The 20,957-nt window shown below is 38.3% G+C and overlaps 1 long non-coding RNA gene and 1 pseudogene across 1 annotated transcript; one reads left to right on the top strand and one right to left on the bottom strand.

The window, feature by feature from the left end:
• Positions 1-14,067: 14,067 nt before the first annotated feature.
• On the bottom strand, positions 14,068-20,752 carry LOC142179526 (uncharacterized). Its single transcript, XR_012707955.1, has 5 exons — positions 20,404-20,752; positions 16,069-20,256; positions 15,406-15,893; positions 14,935-15,333; positions 14,068-14,842 (listed from the first exon to the last, which is right to left on the bottom strand). It is a non-coding gene; the product is annotated as an uncharacterized LOC142179526 (long non-coding RNA).
• Positions 14,246-17,841, top strand: LOC107824454 (uncharacterized; annotated as a pseudogene).
• Positions 20,753-20,957: the final 205 nt, after the last annotated feature.

Genomic DNA, 20,957 nt, shown 5'->3' with positions numbered 1-20,957 from the left:
GAATGCGTGAATGTGACTGACTACAAAAATATCAATAGAAATCAGTGAGATGACAACCATAAATAACCACTATGAGTACAAACAATATCAGCATGAAGTCTAAACATGATGTTTAGCATGATTGACAGCTCAATTACTTTATCACATGGTGAAAACACAAATATCAACAAAATAGGGCCACTATACAGGGCCATGGGAACAACAGAGTCCCATTTCACAGGGTGCACACCCACACGCCCATCACCTAGCATGTATATCACCTCAATAGCAACCACATAACACGTATTGTAGGGTTTTATATCCTCAGCACTAAGTTTAGAAGAGTTACTTACCTTAAACAAGCCAATTCCGATACTGAGCAAGCCAAGCGATGCTCCAAGAATCTCATCACGCGCTCCGACCTTCGAATGTCTCGAAACTAATCAAAAACAACCCAAATACATCAAACAATACTAAAGAAACCAATCTCAATCGAAAAAGATCGAATCTTTAATCAAAAGTCCAAAATTAGCCAAAAAGCCCAACCCGGGCCCGCACCTCGGAACACAACAAAACTCACAAAATCCGTCAACCCATTCAATTCCGAGTTCAACCATACTAGTTTCACTCAAATCCGACTCCGAATCGGTGTTCAAAACTCAAAAATTCATATTATGAAACTTTAGGCCAAAACCTCTAATTTCTTCTTTAAAATTCATCAACCAAAAGCTAAAATCGAAGATAGATTCATGAAATATAACCAAAACCGAGTAGAGAGCACTTACCCCAATTCATGTGCTGAAAAACACCTTAAAAAATTGCATAATTCCGAGCTCCCCAACTCAAAATATATTAAATGCACAAAACCCTCGTTTTAACACAATTCTGCCTCGTTTCTTATGTCAAAAGATCTCGAAACTCACTTTTGATACCTCCAATGGATTTCTTATGAAATTCTAGTCAAGTTAGGGTCTTGAATCACTCCATTTGACCTTATATTGAAGGAGATATGTTGGTTTCAATATTTAGAAATAGTGCAGATTTTTAAATACGCAGCAGTGGCAATTTCGTAATTAATCTAAAAAAAATCTGGCAACCTAATTCTTAGTAAAATGATCATAAAATCCTCATACGATGTCCAAATTTGATGATTCTTTTTGCTATGGCTCCGTAATTACGATACAGATCTAATGCTTTAATAAAAACAGAAATCGGAGCTCATTTGTTCAATGTGGTACCATTTATGCTTGAAGAAACGACGTCGAAACATAAGAAAAACGAGCGCAACACAACCCAAACCTATCCGAAACTCACCTGAGCCTCTCAGGACCCCGTCTAAACATATCAAAAAGTTTCATATAATAATACGGACCTACTCGAGGCCTCAAAACACACATAACAATATTTAAACGACGAAACGCACCTCAAATCAAACTAAATGAACTTTCGAACTTTCAACTTCCAAAAACCCGCGTCAAAACATATCAAATCAACTCGGAATTAACTCAAATTTTGCACACAAGTCCTAATACAGCATACAGAGTTACTCGTGCCCCTAAACTACCGAGCGAAATACAAATGCTCAAAACGACCGATCGGGTCGTTACATTCTCCCCCACTTAAATATACGTTCGTCCTCGAACGTGCCAAGAGTTGTTCCTAAGCCATCAAACCACTGTGTAACCTTACCATGCACATACCCCGGGGGTGATCCCCCGTCACCCTATCTCATATAGGTCCGATAACACAATGCAACTGAAATTCCACAATCCATCCTAGCCCATAAACCTTGGAACCAAGTTTTCCACTTCTAATATCATCTTTAAGATCAGAATCTCCCATCTATACATTGTATAAGCCTGAACAAGCTATATCAAGTCATAACCACAACCCAAGATGTAATCACCCAACATACCACATGACTCGTATACTCGTAGTAAAATTTCTGATCATAATAGTTGCTCAGAATAACCTAATACCGGTAATACACCTCATGTCAAACAAAACCTCATTCTAAAACTTTTGTGTATTGCTGATGATGAAAGAAACATACAGAAACTCATAACCATTCATCAGATCAATCAATTGTGGAACTCCTTCTCCTTCAATAGGAACTAAAGAAAATTTCTAAGCCGATCAGCAACAATATCCTTCCAAATATACTGCAATCAGATCCGATAACACCCATTCTAGGCCCAATGACCTCATCACGTCCAACACGGTCATTCTAGTGACATGACACATCTATACAATCTAAAGCCACGACCTGTATAGTTTGTGCACCAATAAGTAACATTCCAAATGTACTCAATCATCGAAAATGACTTAGACAAAGGAACTATCTCGCACGCTCAACAGATACCGCCAAAAAGCACTGCTAAGAACCTATCACACACCATATAACCAAAATACCTAAATATAACACAAAGGATCATGCCTCAACATAACTCCGCTACAATGCATGACCCATCCAAACGCTGGTCCATATTATGTACCTCGAGCCACCCTGCTCAAAATCAATAACCATGCAAAATTTGACATCAAGAACCCAAAGTGCATTACCATAACCACGGAGAGAAAATAACACAATACCATAATTAGGAAAGAACATAGCCAACACACAATCAATCATGCAATACCCAAATACTCATCTCACTCAAATTTTGCTATAAAGCTCAAATAGAACCGCACCATATGTGCATATAACCAACGAATCACAACTCCTCGTGGTATAGAAAAGTAACTTATAAATCATTTCAGAACACGAATATACTCAACAACAACCAAATGGCACATCCCTCAGCAATAGCAGTATGGAGCCAACCAATCTGACTCGTTGTAGAATACACATCCTAATTAGGCCTACCAATGGACCCCCAAATCAACTCTGGTCACCCACAAATAGATAAATAATCCTCCGAAAGTCCACAATGACTGAATCATAATACATACTATTACCTGGCTATCTTCGACCACATTTCACAGTCCACAACCATGCAATAATCTGCTCTTGAGAGCTCTCAGTCTCCAAATCCATAGAACATATGAATCACCATATCTGATCCCAACTCCACCGACTGAATGTCTAACACATCTTTCATACATGATAATCCCGCGAGGAATACTTCTATAATTCTGCTGTGCCACAAAGCAAAATTTAAACACCAGCAGTCGATCAACTAGGAGAGTGCCTTATAGTTTATATGAGTCCACCAAACTATAAAGTACCTGGTCCTATATGAGATGATTCTTAGAATGCTGTAAAGACTGAAAGTAAAGAAGGCAAGGGATTTTTACGTGGAAAAATCCCACACAAGGGGATCAAAAAACCACGACCTACTCTTGTAGGTTTTTAACTTCACTAACTTGCAATCTCCCTATTACAAGCCACTTTGCAATAAACCTATTACAAAGACTTCAACTAACTTATCATGCTCTCACCACAAGCCACTTTATAACTCTCCTAGTTACAAAGGCTTTAAACTTATGACTATCCCTAGTCACAACATAAACTCAGAAGTTTACGAATTTTGGTTTGTTCCTAAGAAAATGCTTCTAAGAAAGCAAACTAGGAATTACAATGACGAATAAATAACAAGATTACAACTCAACTACGGATGTACATAAACTCATTAAGAAACTGATCCTTAGTGGAGTTGTCTTCTTATTCTTGACACACCAGTGACTTCAATGCCAGATGAATACTGTTGTTGCTTGAGAGAATATCACTGAATGCACAAAGAATGGTGTGTCTTGCACCAGGTTGTTTTATCACAAAAGATATCATAATTGATAGTGATGTCAACTCTTGGTGTATGCTTCTTCCCAATGAGAGGTGACTGTTGTACTGTCTGCAAAGCCACTTCTGGGAAGTTGCATTCCAGCTGGATAGTTGACTTTGTACTTCTGTCGGGACACACTAACGGACCAGGTCCTAGTTGTGTTCCTCTTCTGTGACAGTTGCTAGATGGTCACTTTCTTCTGCTACGTTCCAGCTGTTTATTTGACTTGTACTTCTGTTAGAGAACCCTAAGAGAGCAGGTCCCTATTGTGTTTCTCTTTATAATGTTTGCATACAGTCACTGTCTTTTGCTTGTGTTAGAGAACCCTGAGGAACTAAATCACCAGGTCCCTGTTGTGTTCCTCCCTGTGGTCGTTCATCCATTTGTTGATTTCAGACTTCGACCAGGTCACATGAAATGTATACCCTGTGGGCTAGTTTCTTTATCTGGTTCTTCACAACAAGATTGTTAGATCATCAAAACATAAGAAACATAAGGCCGAGACATTGAAAACCCATCAATTTCCCTCTTTTTGATGATGACAAACTTAGGCATGGATAGTATTAGTTTAGAGCAGAAATAACCAGATAAGATACCAGAACTACACATAGTTCCCCCTTAATCTCAGATCTTTTTTTTGTTTTGATTTCCCCTTAATTTCAGATTTTCCAGGAACTGGTTCCCCCTTAATCTCAGAGCTCCTCCACTCACTTGAAATCTTCTAACAATATTCTTCCCCCTTTTGGCATCATCAAAAAGAGCACAAGTAAGTAATTAGCATAAAGAAGTCTAACATAGCTAGCTCATGCCATATATGTGGACATAACATGACAGAAAATAAAAGCGAGAGGAACACAGCATTGTACACGCAAAAAGGGGAGCTGTTTTGTTAATGTTTACATTGGACTGAGCAAGTCAAGAGCAGTAATGGATAATATCAGCATGCCATCACACAAAAAGCAAACAAAAATAAAACAGCAGCCACAAAAGTTTGGAGCAAAAATAGTTAGACACTAAGAGGATCCTAGGGGACACTAGAAGAAGGAGGCTTGAAGGAAGAAACAACAATGGTTTTGAGAACCAGGTCCAGTCGAGCATTTGCAGACAGTTGTGTGTCAAGTAATTGTGCCCAAAGTTTATCATCTTCCTTTGTCAGTCGTGCAACTTCCTCATTGATAGACTCAAGTCCTTTAGCTGCTTGACTGAGCTGAGTTTCTAGTATGGCATTTCGAGCCTTCAACCTTCTGATCTCTTCAGAAGCTACATTTTGAGCGTTGATCAGCTGAGAAATGGTCGAGATGCTTCCACCAACTCTTTCTACACATTCACATTCTTCTAAAGTGGTCTTAGAGAAGGTCTGCTTGTGGGTGCCTACTCTGGGATTCCCCAAGGGGACCTTGTAGAATCTGAACACTTGAGTGAGGAGAAAGCCATATGGTAGCCCATGATTCCCACCTTTGAAGTTTTCCACATTTTGCATATGATCTATTATGGTCGCTGGCAAATTTATTGGAACAAACTCATCAAGCACTTCCATTAAGAACATATCCGATTTTGTAGCAATAGATCGCCTCTCAGAATGAGGTAAGAGCACTTTATTGACCAGTTCAAAGAGAAGCTGATACTCAGGAAGCAATACCTTCTTATGCACCTGTTCCCCCTGCTGAATAGCTTGCTCTTTCATGATAGCTCTCCTAAAGTTCACACTACAGACACCCTTAACTGAGGGCATACCTTCACACGGAATTTTGAGAACCTTTCCCAGTGTTGAAGCGTCGAGTACAATGTCTACTCCATTTATGAGCGCACAAATGTGATCCCCCTCAATAGTGAAAAGAGATGCATAAAAAGTTTGTACTGCATCTTTGTACACCAGAGGCATGCTCCCTTCAAACAAGTGTTCCCATTATTGAAATTCCACAATCTCCAGAATTTGTCTCATGCCTGCCATCTCCGAAATTGCTGGATCAAATGTACAACCCCACAACACTTTCTGAGTTCTTAATCTCTGCTGCCAAAGACTACTATCACAGGGTATGGGCCTTAGTGAACCCGTTTCTTTAATAGTTTCCGGTTTTCGTTTGCTAGACCCTTCAATAGACTATCCTTTCCAGCTTGTTATCCCCATAGTATTGTCCTTAGACATGGCTAGCTCAGTGTGACTCCATTTAGACTTGTTGCTGTCCTTCACGGATGACCCGTTTTGTTCATCAATAGTTTCATCGGAGGCCTTTTCTATAGACTTTTAAGCTTTCATAGATTGTTGTACTAAGGAACCAGGTTCCCTTGGAGCTTCTTTGTCAATCCGATTTACTGATATACTCTTATTAGTGAAAAAATCCCTTGGATTCATTTTTCTTTTTTTCCTTGTCTTGACACTCCTCTTACTTTTCTACAATGTGGATTCAAAACTCTCTTGCTGCTGTGACCTAATAGTGGGAGATTTGGAGAAAGACTCTACGAGTTTGGAGTGATCAGGAGGTGCAGGAGTGAGTTTGCATGGAAGAGAATCAGGTTCATCAGAAGGTTTTTCTGAGAATATCTCATGAGCCAAAGACTCGAGAAGTGTTGTGGTTCTTATATCTCCTAGGAATGGAGCTTCTTCCCCCCGGTACTCGGACGAGAGATATGCCCCTTCATTCATCAAACTCTCAACAGCTATAGCCATGATGTTATGCACTTCTTCTTTTTCTGGTGATTCTTTAAGAGTCACAAAGTCCAACATAGAGGAGTTCAGATACTAATCAGGATCATTCCCATGGGCTTCTAACACTTGAGGAGTAAAACCTCCTGAGTGTTCTTTGATGAGATCATAGGAGTGACTAGACATAGGGTTTTCAAAATGATGGTAAACAGGATTTATCGGAAAAGGGAAAATTGTAGGAACTGAAGAGGAGCCAGGAGTGGGTAAGGTAGTGGAAGGCGCGAAATAGTGAAGCTCTAGGGATGATTTCAAGGATAATAAGGAAGTGGGAGCAGTGTTAATGGTGGGAGAAGGAGACGATTGATCAATCGCCATTAGAGGAGTACTTGGTAAATGAGTAAAGTGAGAGAGAGATGAAGAAAGATCCCAGCTATACAAAGGAGATGAATGTCCATAACTTGCCGTGTGAGAAAGAGAGTTTTATTGGAAGAAGGGCTAATGATGAGAAAGAGAGAGAAACAGGTTCTGAATAGTTCTGAAAACGGCGATAGGTTTGTTAGAAAGTGTTACCGTGCAGAGGGGATGAAGGAATTTGAAAGACAAGAAATGTCATGCAGACTTTGAAAAGTCGAACGATGTGGCAGTTGAGTTAATTTTGTTAAACACATTTTTTTGAGAAGGCATGCAGAATAAACACATTACTACTAACCTGAGGTACAGGAACCTGATGCCAGAATAATATTTTGAAAAAGGTTTTAGCAGCTCTTCTCTCATAGTTCATAACTGTACCTTTAGCTTCTATGATCATCATACGTGTTTACCTAAAACGGTATTGATGTAAGTTAGGCTTGGTTAGAAAATACTTTAGCTAACTTTACCTGATGGTGTCTTGCATATCTAGCTGATGGAGGATCAGGTTCTTCATTAGACTCTTTATGACCCCCTCTTCACCTTGTTTGATCCAGAATGTTCTCTACTCAAGGCTTTGATATTGATATCTGGAATTTGATCTTCTGTTCTGCAAGACTTTCCACAGATCAAACTTTTCTTTATTTTGACCCTCAGAAGATAATCTCACCCCTCAATGTGCTTGGTCCTCTTGCTTTGAGATTCTTTTTCAGTTGTTGACGGGGTTAGTGAGTTCTACTTCCTTGTTTCCCAAAGTATAATGCATGAATCATGACAACTAAATCGTTCCAGAAGTGCTTTTCCTTTCCACCGAAAAACCTGCATAGTTAACATCATCATACCCAACAGGATTAAAAATATTGTCACCTGAGGGGTAACACAGGACCAGGTCCTGAGTTCCCTTAAGGTATCTCAAACTTCTGTGGGTAGCCTTCAAGTAGGATTCCTATGGACTTACACTTTGGATTCTATTCAGGAGTGGAGATATAGAAGGGACTAAAGAAAAAGATTTTTTTTTGAATACTCATCTAACTCTAGAATAAAGGAAGGTGATTGACTTGTCACGTAGATGGGCCTTCGTGTTTCCAATTTGAGACTGAAGCTTGATTGGTAGGGGAGATTTAGAGGTTAATTTGATTTCCCCACAATTTGTGTTTTGTTGCTTGTGGAATGCCATGAGATGCATCTCTACTCTTCCTTCAGCTTCAATGGTAGTATATGAAGTACCAGGTTCCTTGTGAGATGTGGAGGATGATGTTGCATTGTCTTTTGTCAGTCACCTTCATCTTACTCATTTTATCATCATCCCTATTTGAAGCCTCAGTCATTTCCCAAGGACACGAGTTAGTTTATCAGATTGATCATCATTGTTTCTTCCTTGGCTAGAAGAGGTGTCTTGTTGAATACCCCATGAGCACGTCCTTCCATTTAGTGTGCCCTTTGTTGGAGACTTTGAGGACTTGCTTTGTGGAGAGTACCCCAGAAGGATTCCTTCGTTCGTCCTTTGCATTGAACTTCTCAAGCTGATCCTTCCTGTTGTCAAGAGCATGTCATTTTCAGTCGAGATGGTTCTCAGATAGGTTGTCTTTTATTCAAGAGGGCATTTTCTTCCATTTGGCAGCTCATGGTGGGTTTTGATTCAGGAAGGAGCTGATCAGGCACCTGTTCACCAAGTAGAAGTAGTATTTACGGCCTTTGCCCAAAATTTCTTGGCGATTCCATAGTCGATGAGCATCATCCATGCCACATTTTCCAATTCCGTTCTTTCTTTCAGCAATACCATTTTGCTATGGAATCCTTGGTGTTGAGAAATTGTGCATGATCCCTTCTCCCCCTTTTTTGTTTGAATCCCTTTGGCAAGAACCATTAACACCTCGAGAGTCTTCTTCTTTGTTTTGTGAACCCATGTCCAGGTGACTCTTGAGTTTGGCAGACCACGGACCAGATCCTGCTAAGTTAATTTATTTGGAGGTGAGAAGTTTGCATATACCAATCCTTCATGCGACTTCACCCATATCATACCACCAGCTTATGGAGATTCATAATCGCAGTGGATGTTCTTGTTTTCTTTGTCCACTGAGACCACTTGGCCAGTTATCAGATTGGTGTTTGCACTTTTCAGGCCATTCACATAGTACACGTTCCCACCTGAGTGCCAAAAGAACCTTTCCAACTTTTCATTTACTGAGAATGTACCCTCTGCTTCCTTTTTAAAGATACATTGCCTTCCTGCAGGGCTTTCAGTGGGAAGAGATTCATGATGTTTTTCAGTTGCGTGCTTTTAAGCATCCACATACCATAGTCCATCGCAGTCCGCTTCCTCCCATTGTTCCCTGCACATACAAATCAAAGGTTAGATTTAGGAACCCAAACTAGTTTGGGTCCTTTATTATGATAGAAAGGATGAATGAGGGCTTTCCTATTCTATGCAGGCAACATCCACTTCTTGCGAGTGGTACCTGGTCCTTTGTTAGTAGTCACTTTATCAGTAAACACTTTGTTTTTCTGAGTAGACTGAACCCTAGCCTGGTAATTTTCTTTAAAATGCCTATTGTTCCCATAGTGGGTACATAGCCAGCTATCAGGTATAGTGACATACTTGTTGTGAGGGTTGTAAGGAGTTTTCTCCTTTTGGAACCTGATGCCCTGCTTGTTCCCACTAATGTTAAGATACATGGCAGTGACAACATTTGCGGACCAAGTCCACTTCAGTGATTTCTCAAGATCATTTCTTACTTTCTCCAATTCAGCTTGAAGTTGTTGATTCTTCTCGAGTTCACTATAGAGACTGGTTTTCACAACAATTAACTCTTTTTCAAGCATGATGTGAGTCTCACTGGCTACTTCCTTCCCTTTCCCAAGACTACATTCCTATGTTCTCTATTGAGTCCCTCAATGGTTTCCTCTAGATCAGTGCATATTACTAATAGGTCATCCCTTTCTTCTTCAGTAAATGCAATTTTTTCTTCTAAGGTGTGTTTCTCATTGTTAAGACCTTCTATTGTTTCTTTTAGATCAACAACTACTACCATGAGATCGTCTCTCTTATTTTCTACACTAGTTATTCTTTCATTCAAGGCTTCCTTTTCTTTTTCAAGATTATCTACGGTCTCATTTAAGTTCACTACACAGACCATTAGATCATCTCTAGATTATTTGGCCTCTCCTAGTTCTATGGTCAGGATCTCTTTATCATTTATAAGGCTATAATAGGCATCAATTAGGACATTAGATAATGACCTTAGCTTCTTAGAAGAGTAGGATTTCAGATTTCTCTGAACATCCCTGAAGTTTACCTCATCGTCTTCATCTTCTTCATCATCATCATCTGACTGAGCCATCAGCGCGAACAGTAAATCGTACTTTATTGCTTTAGTTTCCACTGCCATCATGAAACTATTTTCTGCATCTGATTCCCTTTCGGATTCACTCGAGGAGTCTCCCCAAGCAGCAAGAGCCTGCTTAACAATATTGTCAGTAGCACTTTTTCGATTGAATCATTTATCTGGAACCAGATTCCTTTTTCCTGCTTTGTCGAGATTTTGCTTGTATTGCTCCTATTTCGCGAGTGGGCAGTCTTTGATGAAATGCCCTGACTTTCCACATCTGTGATAGAGATCGTTGTTCCTTATTTTACTTGAACTACCCCACTTTGGTATACCACCATTTCTTCGAACCATCTTTTGAAATCTCTTAGTAATATAGGTCATGTCACTATCTTTATCACTTGAGTCGCTGCTTTCAGCCTTAAGTACCAAGTTCTTTTCCTTCTTGGGCTCTCTTCTTTCACTGTCTTTCTTTCTTTTCATCTCGTATGTCTTCAGATTACCAATCAACTCATCCACAGTCAGAGTTTGTAGATATTTAGCTTCAGTGATGGCATTTACCTTACTTTCCCAAGACCCAGGTAGAACACTAAGGATTTTCCTTACAAGCTTGTTTTTGGGAATGACATCTCCAAGTGAGTGAAGCTCATTTATGATGGAGGTGAATCTGGTGTGCATATCTTGTAAGGACTCATCATCCTTCATCCTAAAGAGCTCATATTTAGTTGGTGAGCATGTCAATCTTGGACTGTTTGACCTGAGTAGTTCCTTCGTGTGATGTTTGCAATGCTTCCCATATTTCTTGGTAGTATCACAAGCTGAGACTCTGTTGTACTCATCAGGTCCTATGCCACACATCAAGATTTTCTTGGCACGATAGTTCTTTTCTACATCTTTTCTATCAATGTCGTTGTACTCTTTTCTCCCTTTCGGCACCATTGGTCATGTTTCTTCAAGCTTCTTCATGGGAACATGTGGACCATCACAAATGATGTTTCACAATTCTGAATCTTCTACCATCATAAAATCATGCATGTGGGTCTTCCACCAGTCATAGTATTGACCATTGAATCTGGGAGGTCTATAGGTTAATTGTCCTTCTTCGAAGTTTGGTGGAGCAGCCATTGAAAATCCTTCCTAGGTGTTAGCCTTATAGGAAAAACCTTGCTCTGATACTAATTGATAGTTTATATGAGTCCACCAAACTATAGAGTACCTGGTCCTATATGAGATGATGCTTAAAATGCTGTAAAGACTGAAAGTAAAGAAGGCAAGGGATTTTTAGGTGGAAAAATCCCACACAAGGGGATAAAATAACCACGGCCTACTTTTGTAGGCTTTTAACTTCACTAACTTGCAATCTCCCTATTACAAGCCACTTTGCAAAAACCCTATTGCAAAGACTTCAACTAATTTATGATGTACCCACCACAAGTCATTCTATAACTATTATAGTTACAAAGGCTTTAAACTTATGACTATCCCTAGTCACAACGTAAACTCAGAAGTTTACGAATTTTAGTTTGTTCCTAAGATAATGCTTCTAAGAAAGCAAACTAGGAATTACAATGACGAACAAGTAATAAGATTACAACTCAACTACGGATGTACATAAACTCATTAAGAAATTGATCCTTAGTGGAGTTGTCTTCTTATTCTTGACACACCAGTGACTTCAATGCCAGATGAATATTGTTGTTGCTTGAGAGAATATCACTGAATGTACAAATGGTGTGTCTTGCACCAGGTTGTTTCATCACAAAAGATATCACAATAGATAGTGCTGTTAACTCTTGGTGTACGCTTCTTCCCAATGAGAAGCGACTGATGTACTGTCTGCACAGCCACTTCTGGGCAATTGCGTTCCAGATGGATAGTCGATTTGTACTTCTGTTAGGACACACCAACGGACCAGTTCCTAGTTGTATTCCTCTTCTGTGACGGTTACTAGATGGTCACTTTCTTCTGCTATGTTCTAGCTGTTCATTTTACTTGTACTTCTGTCAGAGAACCCTAAGAGACCAGGTCTTTGTTGTGTTTCTCTTTATAATGTTTGCGCACAGTCACTGTCTTGTGCTTGTGTCGGAGAACCCTGAGGAACCAAATCACCAGTTCCCTGTTGTGTTCCTCCATATGGTCGTTCATCCATTTGTTGATTTCAAACTTCGACGAAGTCACATGAAATGTATACCCTGTGGGCCAGGTTCTTTATCTAGTTCTTCACAACAAGTTTGTTAGATCATCAAAACATAAGAAACATAAGGCCATGACATTGAAAACCCATCAGTGCTGCAATACCAATGAAGTATCCATAAATCAAAACGCATCCCCCCTTATGAAATGTATACTCTCATCAAGCCATACCAAGTAGTAATGTTATTTACCTAGTCATCTGAAACTGTCCATATTGCCTAAGGACTCATGACCTCCCCGTGATCATACACATGCAAATCTCAATCCTACACAACACACTGCATATACTATGCCATCATACAAAAAATACAAGAACTTCGTAATCCACTCCGAGTCACAAGCAACTACTCACTCAATTAGCCAAGAACTTTTCATTTGATTTCATCCGGAGAAAATCACTATACATCACATGCTTCTCACGCCAGTAGAAAATATACATCTCAAATCGTGGTAGAAACCATCGAGAACTCTCCGAACCCATTTGCACATAACTAAACCATCATAACTGAATCTCTCTAACGCAACCAAGCCACGCAGGCCACCAAAACCCAAGAGTACCACCACAAAATACCTATAGAAACTCACTACCTCATAAAGACCAAAAGAGCCAATCGCATCCATTCCGATCCAACCTACTACCATGTTGTCCTATTTATTCTAGTTCCTTCTGAATTACCTTCAAATCGATACTTCTCCTTGCCATAATACCACAATCCTCAACCAAGACTCATCACACGAGACCCTAGCATAAATCACATCGCCCTAAGGCTCATAAGCCGGTGAATGCTCTCTTAATCACCCCAAAAGTACCACAATCGAGATACCCACTCTCAAGAGACTTTCTACTATGTGATAGGCTTACACAGTCTTAGGAACTAGGTGTCATCACGATCTTAAAGGTCGTAGTTTAATTTTGTGAACAATAGTGCTCGACACATAGGAGAAAAGTTTTAGATTAATTAAGATAACCTATGCTTTTTAATTAGTGACAGTTCCTATCGTTGTAAATATTATTCTAGCTATGTTGTATGTGGCTGTAGGGTCGCCAATGCCATTTTCCAGTTTACTTTGACATTTTCTTCCTGTCGTCATTTGTTTGTCCTTTTGGGCCCTGCAAAGATTATCTTTACAGAATTAGTATTTAAAATTGACATTATGAAGTCTTAACCGAAAAACAGTGCGGAGACTAACAACATTATATTGATATCCTATGAATTTAATTGATATCATTAATTAAATCATCTAAGTGTTAGAAAAATAATTTTGACAACTCAAAAAGAAATATTCAGGTTGATGTCTAGGCTCATTCTTTTAAAATTATATTAATGGGTTTTTATTACACTAATTATTTTGAATATATTTCTTTAATATTTGTAACGGATGATTGATAAGCTTGAATTCAATCTTAACAAATTGAATCTGACCATTTACTAGCTATTATGGGATTCCTTAAGTTAATCTTTTGACAAAGTCAAATTTGACCATTTTGTTATCCTTAATGGCTTTTATTTTATAACACCCATTTGAATAGTTTTTGAATGACTTTTAATATTCTTCTTAACGTTGCTTAACATCAGAACTTAAAGATCCTTGGACTATATATGTTTTCCTATGTGTTACTTTGAGGAGTGTGTGAAAGAAGTAAAAATTTTCTTCTAATTTCTGTTATTGTGCTGGATTTTCTTTTGATTAATCTTTGATGTTTCTGCTCTTTATACTAGAAGAGATTGTTGAATTTTGGGGATATGGCTAATTTTATTCACCACGATGTGAGCGAAATATCTTAAGCACAGTGTCTTTGACATGCCTAAGCTAACTCCTATTCTCCATAATCAATTTTTCCAACACTAAGGTCATTGTTTTGCCTTGACCATTCTTGTTTTAGGAAACAGAGAAGCCTGCCTGTTATAGTTATGGGCACAAGTTGCAATCTTGTCTTTGCTCTTGCAGTTTTCATTCTGCTTCATCACCATACTTCACTGGCTAAGTTTCCCAATATCAGCACTGATGAAGCAGCTCTTGTTGCCTTGAAATCTCACATTTTTGTTGATCCTAACATCTTAGCAACTAACTGGTCTTCTTTTAGCCCAGTTTGCAGCTGGATTGGAATCACTTGCAGCTCTCGCCACCATAGAGTCGCAGCTTTGGACATTTCTAGTATGCAGCTTCATGGTACTATTCCACCACACCTTGGAAACCTCTCATTTCTTGTTTCCCTCGACATTAGTAACAACGCTTTCCGTGGAGAGTTGCCAGAAGAGTTGGCTCATTTGCAAAGGCTGAAACTGATTAATGTGACAGACAATAATTTTACTGGTTCCATTCCAACATTCTTAAGTTTGTTACCAAATCTTCGCATTGTGCTCCTTTCGGGGAACCAGTTTTTCGGAGAAATCCCCTCTTCCCTTTCCAACCTAACAAAGCTGCAAGTGTTGAGAATACAGAGAAATTTTCTGGAAGGAGAAATCCCTCGAGAACTTGGTGATGTTCACTATATGACTTTTTTAGACCTGCAACATAACCATCTTACTGGCTCTATACCACCATCAATCTTTAACATTACAACAATACAAATTATTGCTCTTAGTCACAACAATCTTACCGGTAAGCTTCCAACAGCTATATGTGACCATCTTCCAAACCTGGAATTGCTTTACCTCTCAACTAACTACCTAGAGGGCGTCATTCCACCAAACATAGAAAAATGTGGAAAGCTTCAAATCTTGTCATTGCCAGTCAATCAGTTCATTGGAACTGTACCAAGAAATCTAGCTAACTTGACAGCACTTACAATATTAGATCTTCGAGACCTGCACTTAAAAGGTAGTATGATATTTCCTTACAAGGAATCGGAAATTTTCTTCCCTCTCTCTCTCTCTCTCTCGCAAATCGGTACTCATATATTTCCCACACTTGACAGGAGAGATACCAGCGGAGCTAGGTAATCTTAGGAAACTCCAGGCGCTGTCATTATACAATAATGTGTTTACTGGTCCCGTACCTGATAGCATTTTCAACATGTCAGAACTGCAGATCATAGGACTTGGAGGAAACAGGTTTTCAGGTACTCTACCTTCAGATTTAGGCTGTCGACTGCCCAACCTGGAAAAATTTTCTTGTAGAAATAATCATTTGAGCGGTTTTATCTCGTCTTCAATCTCAAATTCTTCAAGACTCACAGGACTTGATCTCTCATGGAATAGTTTCACAGATCCAATTCCTGAATCACTTGGTAACTTAGAATATCTTGAGATTTTACACTTGGGGAGTAATAATTTTTTCAGTGATTCAGCATTGAGCTTCCTTACATCACTCACAAACTGTAGGAAACTAAGAATACTCAAATTTGATCGGAATCCGTTGGACGGTGTTTTTCCTGCATCAGTTGGAAATTTTTCTGCTATGCAAATTTTTGAAGGACAGGGTTGTAAACTGAAGGGCGTCATTCCTGAAGAAATTGGTAATCTTACTGGAATGACAATGATGAGTCTGCAAAACAATGAGTTGGCTGGACATATTCCAAAAACTATCCAAAGAATGTTGAACCTTCAAGAACTTTACCTGCAAAGCAACAAGATAGAAGGACTGATACCAGATATTATCTGCAATTTAAAGAGTCTTGGTGCATTAGACTTATCAGGAAATCATTTTTCTGGTTCAGTGCCACCATGCTTAGGAAGTGTTACCAGTTTGAGGAAACTTTATCTAGCTAACAACAGGTTGTATTCAAGATTACCTGCAAGCTTAGGGAGCCTTCAAGATCTCATAGAATTCAATGTTTCGTCCAATTTATTCAGTGGGCAAATACCTTTAGAGATTGGAAATTTAAAGGCTGCAACACTCATTGATCTGTCAAAAAATGATTTTTCTGGTGAGATCCCCAACATCTTAGGGTACCTTGATAAATTGATCAAACTTTCTCTAGCACATAATAGATTAGACGGGCCTATCCCGGATTCATTTGGCAAAATGCTGGCCTTGGAATACTTGGATTTGTGCAATAACAATCTTAGTGGTGAAATTCCAAAGTCATTAGAAGCTCTTGTGTATCTGAAATACTTGAATTTCTCATTTAATAAACTCAGTGGAGAGATTCCCACTGGAGGTCCTTACGCAAATTTCACAAGTCATTCTTTCTTGTCCAATAATGCTCTGTGTGGTGATTCTACCAAGAGGAAGAATGTGTCATCAAATCTACCAAGAGGTCAAAGAGGAAAAAGACAATCTTGGTTTTGTACGTCCCTTTGGGAGTGGGCCTGCTTTTTCTTGCATTAGCCCTTGCATATGTATTTTTAAGATTGCGAAAGAAAAAGAAGAATGCAGGTCAAGCAGATGTGTCATTGGTAAAGGGGCATGAAAGAATTTCCTATTATGAACTTGAACAAGCAACAGAAGGATTCGGTGAAAGCAACTTGATTGCTAATGGGAGTTTCAGCATGGTCTATAAAGGGATACTTAAGGATGGTACTCTTTTAGCAGCAAAGGTATTCAATGTGCAATTAGAGGGTGCATTCAAAAGTTTTGACACAGAATGTGAGATGCTAAGAAACCTCCGCCATCGAAATCTTACCAAAGTCATCACTAGTTGCTCCAACCCTAACTTCAAAGCCTTAGTATTGGAATACATGCCTAATGGGACACTTGATAAATGGCTATACTCTCACAACTTGTTCTTGGATTTATTGCAGAGATTAAATATAATGATAGATGTTGCATCTGCAATGGACTATCTCCACAATGGCTATTCAACACCTGTGGTGCATTGTGATTTGAAGCCAAGCAATGTCTTGCTAGATCAAGATATGGTTGGCCATGTCACTGATTTTGGCATCGCAAAATTGTTAGGTGCAGGGGAGGCTTTTGTACAAACTAGGACAATTGCAACCATTGGATATATTGCTCCAGGTATTAGAACTTTTTAAAGCTTCCTTATATACTTAGAATTCCCAAAACAATTCTTTCCCGTAGATTTTATTGATAATCCCAATTTTAGTTCCTCGTCAGATAGGAAGCCTTTATAATCATTTTCTACCATGACTGCAGAGTATGGACAAGATGGTTTAGTATCCATGAGCTGCGATGTATATAGTTTTGGCATCATGATGATGGAGACATTTACAAGAATGAGACCAAGTGATGAAATATTTACTGGAGACTTGAACATACGACAGTGGGTTAGTGATTCTTTTCTAAGTGAGATTCATAAGGTGGTGGATGCAAATCTGGTACAACCAGGGGATGAACAAACCGACGCAAAGATGCAGTGTATGTTATCTGTCATGGAATTAGCTTTGAGCTGCACTTCGGTGACACCTGATGCAAGAATTAGTATGAAAGATGCTCTTTCAACCCTCAAAAAGATCAAGCTCCAGTTTGTCAATAGTCGCCACTAGGTGGAATTAGACCAGTGGCTCATGATTGATGTTTGATTACCTATGTCTGCTGCGTTAATTAAGATGAACACAGTACTGTACTTCAGCTTCTGTAAATGATCTCTTTTTCCTCTAAAACATCTCAGATTTCTTTCTTTCCGAATGACCCAGCATATGCCAGTTGGAATGGTTCTTCAAATTTTCTTCCTACTGTTAGAGTTTACATTAGTCTAATTATAATCCATTATTTTGTCCTCTCTTTAAGAATAAAACTGAACAAAGTTCTATGATGTCACCATTATGCATTAGCTAAAGCAATAGTATATTTTAATCAAATCAACAATTAAAAAGCATAAGCAATAAACAAAGGACATTTAAAATTACTTTTTGGAGAATCAGTTCAAACTATGAATGCAACACCACAACTAACTAGAAAGATTAGGATTTTCAGTTTTTTAGCAAAAGAGACATTTACCTCAATACTGCAGCAACCCTGAAAGCATGTTTAGAAATTTTGGGCTCTTCTCAGACTACGTACCATGTTCATCATATAGTCAACTTACAAATAAAAAATTCAACGCCGCCACGACTGACCAGAAAGATTAGCACCAGGTTGACATTTTGTGCATATATCATATATATATATATATATATATAGTCAAGAATAGGAAATTCAGGTTGATGTTTTCAGCACATTTCATCATGGTAAATGAGACTTGTTGCCTGTAGGGTTTTGCTAATGCCATTTTCTAGTTTCCACTCCTGGCTTATAGATATGGCTAATAACTGTAGGAGTATAAATGATGATAAACAGTGCTTAATTAGAGGTAGTTAACCTTCTAAAATTATTCCTAAGAGCTTTGGCGCTAATCTTGTAACATACTCTGTGGCATTCCCATCCTACTGGAAAGTGAATTTGACATGGAAACACACCAAATCCCAGCTATCATCTATTTCCTCCTTTCCTTTGGGACAAATAATAAGAGAAAATTGAGAATAAGTTCGACTGTGATTAGTTTTTATATCCGTCAGTGGTTGACTGACTTCCACTCAATATTGCACTTCAATGACCAACGCCAGTAAATAATCTATTCAATTAATTTGATATCACTAAATTGATTGTCACGACCCATTTTCTAAACAAGCCGAGACCGGCACTCGATCACTGAACCTGATCGAGCGAACCATCTCTGTTTATTCAATCTATTATAGCTCCACACTTTATATGCAACAAAGCAATACTCTAACCAAATACTCTTGATTAATTGAAATATTTAAATAAACCAACTCCAAAACTTTATTCATTGTAACTACTGAATTATTGCTAAGTTATTATAAAATAACATATGAATCTCAACCCAATTACTATGTCTATGAAGCCTCTACTGATAAACTGACGCACTGCTCAGGACATGAGATTTCCTGGTCAGTTCTGTAGATAAACAAAGAAATAGCTAAATGAAAATGACTCTAAGAATACTCCACGAACAAAAGCGGAGCTCACCAATATCACTGGAAGGGAAGGAAGTCCTAACTCGTAACCTGTTCGCCTGCAAATCCGGTTCCTACGTTGTACCGCAGACCAACGTAGCTTTCCAAAAGAGAACGTCAGTACCATCCACTGTACTCAGTGAGTCTCAACAACAGAGGGAGAAACTTTAATAACATATACATTACGAGCAAAAGTTCTAAATGCATGTAAAACATAAAGCTTATAAGAATAATTCTAAAATAATTGCATAATAGCAATTTATGAATATTCTAAAAGAAATTCTTCTCTTTTTCTTTCTTTAAAAAAAATACTTCACTTTATACTTTGGGAGTTCCAACTATCCTGACTTAACTCTGTCTCAGTCACCGTGTGATCGGCACGGGTTCGATCCCAACCTGATCGAATAGGCCCAATCCACGAGGTGTCACTCACTTCATGGTTCTCAGCGCTCATGTATCATACCTTAGCATGGCTAAGTAAATTCTCAGCAACGAGACCCTCGGCTCTTATGCTCCCTACTTTGGCACAAGTAGTTTCAGGAAGTCAACGCTTTGGTCAGGACCCTCGGCCTGGACGATGACCCCTTCTCAGAATAAAGGATACTCCCCAAAAATCTTTTCTTTCTAAAACTTCTTCTTGTGACTTTTCAAGTCTAAATCTTTTCTTTATAGAACATTATGTACATGCTCATATTGGTGTCCTTAAAAGTAAAGCATGACATAAGAATGAAATAAACATATAATGATATTTCTAAAGATTCTCTCTTCTTCATAATTTTCAACATGAAAATAGCATATAAGAACAACACAAAAATCTGAAAATTTAAGCACATATAGCATAATAGATCATCTAAACTTTTGCTAGAACAATTCTAAATTAATGGGTACTCACTCGCTCTAATTAAATAAAGATAAACTCTTTTAAGCAATTCATCAAATACCTTGTATGCGTGCTTTTATGAGTTAAACCACTTTAGTAAAGGGTTATATCAACTCACCTCAAAATTTCTTGAGCCAATACGTAGGTCCCAATCCAATTGATACCAGTCAAACAATCGATTCTACAACAACCGGTATATTTTAATCAGTTTTAAAGTACTACACCTAAATATGAAATTTATTGATGATATAGAGGAAGAAGGGAATTAACTACTCAATTCTTAGCTAATACTACTGTAGGGTAATTGACAATAAGAAATTTTATATACCTGAGTTCAAGGATTAGTGGTTTGTAAGGAACCCTAGAATATTTTTGTGGCCTCCTGAGTAAGCAGGGCTGCCTTTGTTTCGTAGGCTTGTATTTGCTTTGTTTTTTTTTTCCTTTCCGCTTTTGTTTTGTTTATTCAAATAGGGCTTCTACCTTTTTGTTGCTTTTCTGAACAGGGCTTTTGCCTTCTGCCTCCTTTTAAAATGAATTACGTACTATTAAATGCAAGGCTTTAAGCCATTTGTTTTGTTTTGTTATTTTATTTGTTTTTCCTTTTTTTTTTACTTAACTAGTATTTAATAATTACCCAATTTTAACAATTAACAATATTAAAATTATTAATATTTTCCTAATTGTATATCCAATTTTATATATATATTTCACTATAGGCAAGATAAAAATAATAAAAATAGTAATAATTTAGTTCTATAGTTAGCGTGTCTCGAAACTTTTATAAATTTAAGGAGTGTTACAATCTTCCCTCCTTAAAAACATTCGTCCTCGAATGTTGCTAGGACCTTATTCTCAAGCTAACAATAATCCCTTAAGTATTTG

This window comes from Nicotiana tabacum, chromosome 3, assembly GCF_000715075.1.
Source record: "Nicotiana tabacum cultivar K326 chromosome 3, ASM71507v2, whole genome shotgun sequence".
NCBI classification, from domain to species: domain Eukaryota; kingdom Viridiplantae; phylum Streptophyta; class Magnoliopsida; order Solanales; family Solanaceae; genus Nicotiana; species Nicotiana tabacum.
This window is presented reverse-complemented; position numbering and strand designations above follow the sequence as displayed.